This window comes from Excalfactoria chinensis, chromosome 16, assembly GCF_039878825.1.
Source record: "Excalfactoria chinensis isolate bCotChi1 chromosome 16, bCotChi1.hap2, whole genome shotgun sequence".
In the NCBI taxonomy this organism is placed as follows: Eukaryota; Metazoa; Chordata; class Aves; order Galliformes; family Phasianidae; genus Excalfactoria; species Excalfactoria chinensis.
Genome location: NC_092840.1, coordinates 7,009,924 through 7,021,993, shown reverse-complemented (window position 1 = coordinate 7,021,993; position 12,070 = coordinate 7,009,924). Strand labels below are relative to the sequence as shown.

The 12,070-nt window shown below is 40.7% G+C and overlaps 1 long non-coding RNA gene across 1 annotated transcript; it reads left to right on the top strand.

The window, feature by feature from the left end:
• The first annotated feature begins 8,264 nt into the window (after positions 1 to 8,264).
• LOC140259807 (uncharacterized) lies at positions 8,265 to 11,733 on the top strand. The gene is made up of 3 exons (XR_011905450.1): positions 8,265 to 8,726; positions 8,894 to 8,950; positions 10,413 to 11,733. It is a non-coding gene; the product is annotated as an uncharacterized lncRNA (long non-coding RNA).
• Positions 11,734 to 12,070: the final 337 nt, after the last annotated feature.

Genomic DNA, 12,070 nt, shown 5'->3' with positions numbered 1-12,070 from the left:
CTCTCCTCTTCTATTTGTTAATGGCCCCTATTGTGCAACCTATATATCTTGCCTAGATAGGAGTCACGTGAACTTCACTGACCTGATTCTGTGCTGCCTTGTACGACATGCACGGTCACTTCTACTCTAGCAAACTAAATTCAAAATGCCGATTTCTAATTTGCTAACATTTACAAACCACTTTGTTTATGCAGCTGTGATGTGTAGCACAGAATGCACGCAAACGGCATGCAAACCCAGGGCGCATCCAGAGAGAGTTATACTTGGAAGTGATTTTTTTCACCACAGTTATAAATCGGAGTGGTTGTTACTAATTAAAGTCAGGATTACGTACCTGGTACTGAAACTGCAAATTGGAAGTTCTCTCTAAGACCTGGAAACATCAACGGGCTGGCTTCCATAAATAATACTAGAAGTCAAACAGTGGTTTCACAGTGTCTAGATCATAGTATAAATAAGAAAGCAGAAAAATCCAGGAAATCCTTAGTTAACAAATGTTTTGTTTTAAAAATGATATGCTTTTCTTCAGCTCTGAGAACCAGCTTCTCAGCAGACAATGACTCGCTCTGGGTGTTTGGACACAGTGGAAGCACGGTTCATTCTCAGGCTGTTCAGGGTTAGCCCAAAAGCTCACAGACCTGGCGAGAGGTAAGAAACCTAAGAAATTCTCAGCTAACAGACTAAGCTTGTATCAAAAACTCTAAAATGCCACATGCTGATACCAAATATTACAACATTTGGCAGCTTTAGGAGATTGGATTAGTGTGGTATTTTGAACTGAATAATCCCAAAGGATGTTCTAAGGCCAAATTCAGCCCGGATGTAACCATATCAATTTTAGTGTATCTGCACCCACTACGATTTGGTCCTTTTTTTTTTGGTGACCAAAATGCAACACTGAGATATAAACTAATGTCTCAGTGACATTTTTAAAAGCCAGTTATTTCAGCTAAAAACAGCTATTTCAGATAACAGAGTTTCTGCTGTGTTCATTGTTGGCTTCTAGAATAAACTGAGTTGCTCTGAAGCAAAAGGGAGGTAAAAATGGGAACGACTTTGAGGAAGTTTTTTTCACTTAGTATGCTGATAGTGCTGGTTCTACGTCTCTGTTATCCTCAGTCCACCCCATTCTAAATTCAGGTCCCGTTTAGGTCACAAGCTTTCCCATTCTGTCCAAAGCATCGTCTCTGTCTGGTATTTATGACATAGTCCAGTGGACTGAATGACCTGTGAGCGGGCCAAGTGCCAGAGGAAAACATGCTCAGGCTGGAGGCAGCCAAAAAACGGCCGGACAGTGGCTGGGAAGCCATGAGGGCTTTTGTCCCATTTTTGCTTTGTTTGTTTCTTTTTGTATCTATGTGAATTTTGAAAACCAGAAACTCTAGTGAGGACAATACACAACTTGGCTATGTGCAGGTTTGTATATTCTGCTCAGCTCACTCCATAGGATGTTAACTTACGATACGACTTGTTTACTATGTTATTGTTCAGTGTTTAGGTTTGTTATTTCTATGTTTGCATTACATACACATGAGTAACGGCGTCTTGCTTTTGACTGAGAGGTAACCCTGGCTCCCAAGCAAGCTCAGGAAACTTGGTGCTTGTACAGAGCTGACATAAAAGCGTGACAGTGGGTAACCACTCCATATCAAAGGGAAGGGTTTTCCTTATCCTGTCTCAGAGCAGTAGCGAGGCATTTCAGCAGCCATTACAATAATTCCTGTATCTCGGGTGGCTCAGAGTTGCTGTAGCAACCTTTTGCTAGATAGGAATTTGGCTGGTGAAGCCCCACAGGAATCTGCTCCCACTCTTGACTAACCTCTCACATCACCCGTCTCAACTGCCAGCGAGAAACTCCAGCTGTGAGTCAGGCAGGGTGAGGGACCTCTGTCCACAGGTTCCTCACATGCCCTTCCCTCAATGACCAGGATCAGATGTTTTTTGGCAATTTCCCGTGGACGCAGAGCTCGGTCTGAACCCGATCTGTAAAATGGCCATAGTAAATTCTGTGTCCTCAAACAAGCCCTTATTCATGAGCTTGCAGATACAGAAACTGAACATGCAAAAGCAGGGAGAGCAGTTTTAGAGACCAGTGTGGGAAGTTTGACTGGGAGGCAACAGTAGTTCTGGTGACACAAAAGAAGTATTGAAAAGTCACTGAGGGGATCAGGCAGATGGGAACAGACTTGAGTAGGAAGGAATACAGACAAGGTCCCCAAAGCCTGTTACTTAGATTTGGATTAAAAAATGAAGTGTGAAGTTGGTCAGAGCATGAGGGGATGCATCACTGCTAAACCAATTCCTTCAAAAGTGTGAAGAAGTAATGAAAGACAGTTTTTTGGCCTCCCAAGCTGCTACGTGGTTCAGAGTAATATTTGGGAGATTTTATTTATAGATGATATTGCCCAATGGTTGCTTACAGAGAGTAGACAGTAATTTTGGACTCTTGGAGTTTATTTCTAATTCTACAGGTGATTGGCTTTGTCAAATCACAGGACCCTATGTGTAATGCCTAGAAAACAGCAAGTATCGTCATAATTAAATGCTTTGTGCTGCTTTCAGTCCCTCTATTTTCCACCACCTTATGGGTGCAGCGGGCAGGAGAGGGGAACCAACTGCAGTGCTGTGAGCCCAGCCTGTGAGATTTCACATAGCCGGCTATGGCCATGTCTTGGAGGGGCCTGGTCAAGCAGGCACACTCAGAACACAGCTGTCAGATAAGACTGGGTCTTCCTAGGACTGTATGCTGCCTTCTGCTGTAACTGTTGGAGGAGGAGGAGGTGGCATAAATATTGTTTTTCATTTATATAATATGATTTGGAAGCAGCACACATAGGGCCAGTTCTTTCCCTGGCTCCCAGTTCCTCAGCCCAGGTCTGCTTTGATGACTCCTTAACAGCCTGTGGTGACTAAAATACAGCCATGGAGCAAGTCCCAAAATCTGTGGTGGTTTCAGTTAATATACTGGGCTGGAAAATTAGATGGCTGAGAAGCCAGTTACATTCACTTCTGCCAGCTGTGTTGCAGGGCTGCTCCTTGCTGCTTCTGGCAAGCAGACAGCAAGGGAACTTCAACATAAAACTGCCCAACAGGGATGACCAAAGCTAGACCAGAAGCACTCTGAGACTTAGAGGTGCACCAGCTTGATGAAGCTGACTATACATCTATAAGGTAAATAAATCAATTCTTAATGCAAGATTCAACTACTGCAGAGATTCTTCTTGTCCACACAGGTCAGTAAATACAACAAACCGTTAAAAAATAGCTACATTTTGATCTGTGCATGCAATGATTCTTTTTCACTTTGAAACTTCAATACGAATTCCAGAAGGCTACAAACAAACACAGTTCAGTGCAGCCTAAAACACCCCTTAATTCTGGAAAAGAACAAAAAAAGGAAGAGCACTACTGACAGGTTTGCTGGGCTGCAGGCAGATGTTAGGCTTCAGAAAGTGGGCCCATGTATGGTTACAGTCACTTAATGTGTCACTGATTGGCAGCAGGAAGGGCGAGTGGGCTGTCTGATCTCTGTGCAATGGACCGTTGCCCTAGTTAGACTTATTCTAGATATTCAACATTATGGGGCATTTCACATTATCAGGTTTACAGCCTTGGTTCTGTTTCAGGAGTGGGAGCTAAGGTTTTAGTGTATATTTTTAAAAAGAGAATCCCGTTCTTAGGAATCTATTCCCAGCTAAAGCACACAAGCTCTGCAAAGGTCAGAGAGAGGCATCTCTAGCTTTGATAAATAAACAAATCTCTGCGGCTGGGATGTTGTATTAATAGCAGTAGATTTGGTTTCGCATTGTGGAGCTCCTCCTGTTTCATTGCTATTGAAGATAAGAGAACACAAAATGTTCTGTCACTCTCCCCATGAGAAAACAAGCCAACAGGCAGAGGCTATTATGTTTTAAGATATCACCGAGGCAAAGACTCGGAGAAAGCAAACACTCGGGTTTATATTCAGTAACTACTGGATACCATAGCTGGCACTTCAGTGACTCAACGTTATTTAATGTCTTACATGAAAGAGTTTTGCAAGACAAAATCACTGTAGTAGAAATAACCTGAAAATAAGGGTTGAGCCTTGGGCAGATGGAAGTGTGGATTTTACACTTTCACTTGTTTCTTAGCAATTCGGGTGCAGTAAAAAGTAACAGCTCTTTCCTGCTTCTTAACCTATTCACCATTCTGATGCAATCTGTTTCACTTCAGTTTGCAATCTGCAGTTATTCAGACCTCCATGACAATATACTCGGACTGCAAAAGTTTCTGCAAAAGACTCTAATTTGACAGTAAGCGTGTGTAAAATAAATCAGCTGAGCTGTACCTTATGGCTTCTCCACACACATTGTTTATGAATAATCAATTCTAAAATTCCTCATGTGAAATGCTTTAGTTTGGAATGTGCACTTCTGAGTGCCAGGCAGATTTAGCTTATGGTGGTGGATGAGAAGCATGATGGGAAGGAATGCAGAGGTTATCCCTAATTAGCTATCATACATGGCACATCCAATTCCCACCCAGCAGCCTATGTTAGCTAATACATGCTTAAAGCATACCTCTCATCCATAGGGCCATCTTTTCTGCAGACCAGGCGTCAGTCCAGACAGGAGACAGGCTTCTTTACTGCAAATAAGCATCTTCTGTTGGAGAGCAGATTGCGAGAGATGAGTAAAAATAAACACCAACTGGATCAGATAATTCTCCGAGCGGTTGTTCTCCTTGTCCTTGCAATGTCACCAGTTCCAGATTTATTTCCTTCCCTGATGCTCAGGTAGAGAATCTGCTGGGAGGGAGTTCTTCCTGCAGGCAGTCGGCATCTTGTGAAGCTTCACCTCTACACGGGAGACATAAACCAGCCAAATGACTCAACTGAAAGAGAGAAAAAAAAGAGTTGTATGCAGTGAGAATCCTTGTGGGATATTTATACTGCAAGGAAACAAAACTATTGGTGAAGGCAAAGACACACAACTCACTGAGACTGTCCTCTCCCCATTGCCACTGTGAGCCATCTAGGATGTAATTGTCAGAACGCAGCCTGCTTGGGTCCAAAGGTTCCTGTCAATTTTTTTTCTGTCTTTCATGGGAAGAAGAGCGTCTCAGCATGAGTGCAGATGTTACATACATGTCAGTGTTCATACGGGAATGTCACTTCCATCTGCAGTACTTGTGTTTTACAAGAAGAATGATTACTCGTTTCTTTTAGATCAGTACATATGTGGATTACTCTAACAGAATGCCCAGGAAATTCTGGGCAGAGGCAATGGACTTCGATGACTACAGATGTCTTTAAAATGATTATAAATGTTCAGAGAAAGTAGCAGTTTTTTGTAGTTTGGAGGAAAAAAAATGTTAATTGTTCCATATTGTGGCTTCCTCGTCGTTAGAGAACAAACCCGAATTTAATTCTGCCATCACAGCAATTTTGGCTGAGTTAAATGTGAGAAAGGGTTTCAATTCTGAGCATGAAATTTCTTTTCTCTGTGATTTTGGATACAACGTATGCCACAGAAATGAGGGAACAAACCCAACCTGGTGTTAGTGTGAGGGCCTTCGATCCTTCCGAAGGATCCTATGCATCTCAGGTTTAACACAGGTAGGTTTTGAAAGGGCTGAGTTGTATTTGTACCTGGTATCGATAAGGCTTTATCTTTCAAGGAGATTTAATGGTCATCAAGCTGTGCTGTTAATCAGATAATCCAAATCAAACTGTTGCACTTATTTTAAATTGAATTACATCCTAAGCAACTGGATTTGAAATATCTATTTTTGCATTCATACATGTTATTAAGAATAATTAAAGCCATATGTAACTCACTGCATTTACCTACTGACCACTGGAAAAGAAATGCTAGAAACACAGTGCACTGATTTGAACTGTTCCAAGAATATCATGTTCTTAGAATGGCTTGGGTTGGAAGGGACCCCAAGGATCATCACATAAATGGTATTAGATGTATTATTAGACATAGTGTTATTAGAATACATTTCTTAAAAGGTATCAGACATCAAATACTTAATATGTGAGAATAATACGGACATTTATTCTAACTCCAGTATTGATCCAGTTGTTAGTCTTCCTAAAAACTGAATCATCTAAATAACATTTTTGCAGCTTAACTTTTTAAGTACTGACAAAGTACAATTCAGGACTGATATTACGGACTTCAATCTATTTGAACAGCACCTGCAAGCTGTGGGGGCAGCCAACAGACCCATGTTAAGTAAGCAATAATATAATTGTTCTGCTTGACAAGGTCATAATGTGATTTCAGGCTCTGATTAAGGCTATTCCAAGAAGACAGATATTCAGCATCACCATTTTACTATTGCACGTCTTAAAATGTCTCTTTTCTTTCAAGAATGAAGCCAGTTCTCTGAGTTGCAGCTGGAGAATGAGGGCAGCTGAGGCCACTCCAGATCTCAGGAGATCAATAGCGTTACAGCTGATGATCTAATTATGGATTATTTGGGTCAGACTCTGCTCTCCTAGGTGTGACTTGGTTGACTTAGAAAAGGTTAATTCATTCATTCTGTAGGGGTTATACAGCATAAATGAACTATAATTGTTATCCTGTTACTCATTATAGAAGTCTAATATTCCCTATAAGCAGATGTTCTGATTTTATAGCATTTTGTTATAAACAATTATACATGTCTTAAAGAAAAATGCTGTTAACAAAGCTTCCTTTGCACTGTGCATCTATCGATCTTGCAAAGGTGTGTATGAAGAACAGGCCATTGTAGTGCATATCATTCACTATGTCATACCTTAAGCTGGCCATATAACTGATACGTGATGAAGCAGCGTTTGTTATGTATTGAGAAATTATGTCCCTACAGAGACTGAAAAATACCATCTAATTGAATTACAGAATAACTCATAACTGCGTTCATATGCTTTGGGATTTTCCACAGTTTCTTGCATATCTGTCTTTACTTGTGGTAATCACTGAATTGCATTGAGGACAACACCCTCCCACACCCCCCACTTGCTCCCAGTTCCTTGCCTGCTGCTCTCTACCCCTTCAGCTGTGCTCTTACAGCTGTTTGTGGCTATAAGCTGAATAACTGAGTTAATAATCATCCTTTACCATGAGACTGGTATGGCCTGACCGTGCAGACCCACAGACAGTGCTAGCAGAATGGGATAAACGTTACCACAATAATTACAAACTGAATTAGACAAAAGTACTACACAGAAGGGCAGACCCACCTCTTTCAGGCTACCCGTTGTTTCTTTTCCAACTATTCAGTAACGTGTATTGCTGCATTCCTGTCTCATCTATCAAATCTAACTCTATTCTTTAACTAACCCCACTCATCTTAATGGAGACCTTTCTTATTCATTGACAACACCTGAAGTAATAATTAATCTTTAAAGAAATACACAAACAGCATCAGCCTGCATACAGTATCTTACAGGTACCTTTGTGGACCTGTGTTTCCACGATGAGAGGCTGCAAACAACCTTTGAAAAAAGGGTTTCAGATGGGTTCGTTCTCCAGAACTCTTGTTTTTCATGCTGGAAAATAACATCCTGTCAATGGAACGTGCCTTTTGATGCCACTGCTTCTGACTTACAGGCTGGGAGATGCTGCTGGCACTGTCTAATGGAGGGGTGTGTGTGTGCATGGAGTGCGTGTGCGTCCAGTTCTTCTTTTGCAACAGTGATTTGTGAAGTCTGATTTACTGCATGCCTCGGAGAGGCCAAATGTAATGCATGGAATAGTATTTTCCAAGTCATGCTTTCCTTAAACAACCAACTTCTCACTACTGTTGTATTGGAGGAATCCTGTTTTTGAAGTTCTGTCCGAAGCTCTGCGCTGCCTTTACAATGCACTGCAGCTGAAGAAGCTCTCCCTGATATTTGTTGACCTTCTTTTAGTTTCCAGGTGCCAATTATTGCAGGATCCAATTTCCTGGAAACCTCATTCTCAGCGTATTCAGGGAGCAACCACAGCATGTGAGAGGGAGGACTTCGCCCATTCCTACTTACTGTGTACCTTAACTCTGTCTGATAGTCACCCCCAACTTAATTAGCTGGTGTTGTTTGGTTATTCAGTATTTATGCATCACTGAAACAACAACATTGCAACCCACGCTATTTGGTGAATGCCTTTCATAGAAACCCTATGTACCCATATGGATTGTTTCAAAGATAAACTGCTCCAGCACTGTGTATTTGCAGGTAAAGTTTGGCTCTGATGCAGCTGCTGTATCAAAGAAATAAGGAAGGAGAACATTTCCATCAAAGCTAGTTGGGTTCTTTTGTCTTGTTTGTTTGAAGTGTTTGTTTTTTTTTCCTTCCATAATGTATAAGTTTGGTTTGGAAAGGGTTAATTTTGCTTTGGATTTTTTCTTTCAGATCTCTTCAAGAAACGATATGAACGTTGAATTCCTTTGTTTTGTTGATGCTGAATATTTGTCATGGGGAAAACATGTTCCTATTCCCCCATAGTTTACACTTGTATCAACAAAAGTTCAATTTTTAAAGCCAAACTTATCAGAATAAATAGGATCTATCAGCATCGAGTGGGTTATTCATTAACTGAGGTGACCCTGGATTCGGTCTCACGTATAAAAGCACAATTTAGTGCTAAATCCACCGCCTGTGTATTGAGAAGATCTGATTCCAACTGGTTCCAGCACAGCGCTGTGCTGAGGAGTTTCCCAAGCAGGAGCAGCAGCTTTGATCACAGCTGGTCAGAACTATGAACCAGGTGCACAAACTCTTTTGTCTCTTACCATGTTTAAAGCCAGACAGCTCTTCTTCGTGTGCTTTCACAGTCACGTCTCTTTATGTTTTTGACTGCAACACTGAATATTAGAAATCTCTTCATTTCCTTTAAATGTTTCAGGAGTTTCCTGTTTTTTTCTGCTCTTTCAGCTACACTCCAAAGTAGAGACTTGTAAGAGCCTGAAAATGTGAACTGGACACGTACAGGTAAGTTACCCTAAAATTATGTCTGCTGCTTTATAATGAAGAGATGTAATCTCTGTTGTTTCTCTCTCGGACTGCTTCTCCTGATATTTCTCTCTATGATTGTAAGAAGATCTATGGGACTTCTTAGGGACTGGCAGAGATCAGATGAGGATACTCAAAGCTGACTTCTGTGCTGGTAAACATCAGTCCAGGATGAAGTTTGGGCTGTCTGAACAGCAACAGTCAGGGCAGAACTCAGGATCTCTCTGACAGTATCAGGTGGGGGACCCTGGATGTTTCCTTTGGCTAAAGCTCAGGGGTGGCCCAAGCATTCCATTTCTTTCTACACCATGGTTTGTTCATCTTGAAAGTAACAAAAATAGCAGCAACTTGTTTATCTGTCCCATTTTACTAAGGGGTGTTTATAAATTCTTTCGAGATTCTCATGAAAATCACTGCACCAAATAGCTTCTCTTAACTCGATCTGTGCATATGCTAATATATACAGTCATACTCACACACATGTTGACTCCCAGGATCGATTCACAGTTGCTTCCCTTCAGCTGTCTGCAGCTACTGCACAGAAAATCAGGAACTGCATATTCTAGAGTTAACACGTGAGCCTTCAGACATACTGAGTGTAAAACAACTATAGGTATTGATTTTGGAGCACAATCAAACTTATTTAAGCAATATACTCTAAAGTAGCGTACTTACGTCTGTGTATTCCACTTATATCAAATAGACCACACTGGCATGTCTAGGTTTAGTTCCTGTATCATCCTTTGCATTTGTCTATTAGATACCATAGGACAAAGATATTATTTAAGACAGTAAATATGATTATATAGGATAAATGACAATGCTGTACTCTGTCTATTCTGTTTCTATTCACAGCAGTGAAACTGCATTATAATCACAGCAAACTAATTTCATTTGTTACCAACTGCAGTAAGCCCACAATAGACAGCAGTGCAAACAAATGAGAATATACTGATTATAAAGAAAATTAAATGCAAACTAGTTAAAACACAATGAATTAGACATAACGAAACTTTGCAGACACAACTGCAGAGCTGGCAAACCTAAATCCAAAAGAAAACCACCTCCCCCCGCCCTAGAAGGACCTGGCTCCTAACCTTGCATTTAAACTTGAAGCTTGACAAACAATCTTTCTCCTGCAATCCAGACAGGTGGCAGCCCCAGCGCATTCACCAGCATTACCACTCTCCTCATTTAGACTTTACATCAAGTCTGTGTGAGCCCTGGCTTGAAATCAGATTCTTGATGTCTATAAGCAAAGACAAAGGCTAAAGCTTATTTATTAACACTGGTTATAAAGAAAGAAAGGCATTACATAAAGGACCACTGTTCGTTTGGATTGCACAATGTTTTACAGGGACATGTGATACACTGGAGGACTATTTATATGTGCGTTTGAATGTAACTGTGGATTACCTAAAACAGTTCTTATCCTCAACAGATTGACACTGCTAACAAGGTACAGAAAAACAGTTTTACAATAGCAGTAAGTAACAGCACCGTTTTGTTTGTGGGTACACAAAAGGAACGAAGAGTATAATTTTACTCTCTTCGACCAAATGAAGTCCTAAATTGGAAAAGCAGCTCCATCCAAGGTCGTCTCTGTTGCTTCCAAAAATATCTTGAAACAAACGCAAGAGGGGCACTTTGTTGGGTGTTATCTCGACATATATAGTTTCAATCAAATTCTTCAACAAGTGTCAGAATAAAAGTCGAACATTTGTTTGACGCTGCCGAGCCCCCGGGAAGCGAATCCCTTCAAAGGTTGGAATTAACTTTGATAACAGAATTAAGAATTACAGGTTGTTGGGGTTTTTTTTAATGCTTTAAAAAAAAAAGGCAGGTATATTTGGGATGGAATTGTAAACACTTTCGAGAAACTCCATCAAAGGATTGTATAATTCTTTCCGCTGCACGAGGCGAAGCGTTACAAGGTTGTGTTAATGATCTCAGGACAATATTTATAGTGCTTTTTCCATCATAAGAGTTCTCTCTTCCCCTCTCAGTACATTTTACGATCAACCTCCACTCAGTTACCTCAACAAGCAGGAAAGAACCTTCAGTATCCACAGATTTTAAAGGGATGCATTTCATATACAATACGTTTAAAGTGCAGCGTGGTAAATGCAAAACACAAAAGGAACAGCAAGCAGTAACGACCCGCTGTGAAGAACAGCATGCTGCAGCTCATTGCCAGAAGAGTTCAGATTGTGGTCCGGTTTTCAGCTGCGGAAGTTATTTTCCTTAAGGAGATTTGAGGTGGCGATGTTACTGCCCACGAAATAACAAATGCCCACTTTTCCTTACTAACCTCTGAACACGAAGCAGATCTCCCAGCGTTCCCTGACTCACTCCTGCAGATACCTGCGCGGTCTCACCAGCCTACATAGAATGAAAATGAAGCAGAGAAATCCTTTGGGACAAAAGATGCATCATAAATGTAAAGTATCAGTGGAACAGGTTGTCTGTGGGTGACTTTCAGTGTTCTGATACAGTTCTGTTTTCTTTTAAATGTGCTCTAAAAACACGGCAAGCATCAAAGCATGGAATAAGGGAGGTGGGTACAGAGCTTTATAAATACTCTAAAAATTCCAAGCTTCTGAATGTTGCAGTGCACAGGATGCTGCCTTGGAGGAACACATCCTTGAGATGGCGGTTGAGATGCAAATGCAACATTTTCACATGATGTTTAATTTTTAGATCTTCAACTTTTAAGGTTCCAATTTAAATCACTTTGTGCTTGTGGTAATTTGTCATTAATGGCTCCGAGTCTGATGTGCTGACTCCAGAGAAATACCCAAGCATCACCTTATGTGCCAGAAGGTACCGTAACAGTGCTGACCAAATAAACCGTATCCTTCACGTTGTACAAACCTTAAAAGTTTTGACTGATATTTCAAAAACCAGGAATCTGTTCATAAAATTGCATTCAGATTTTTAATGGCAGAAAACCTTAGGATTTTTTTTTCAGTATAAAACAGTTACAAAGTTTATCATGAGGATATTATGAGATCGAGTCCTCTATTACTTCCCTTAGGTGGTTATTCTTTGCATAAGGCAGATGCTTTCATACTTTTCTTGTCACTTCCTGAGTGCCAA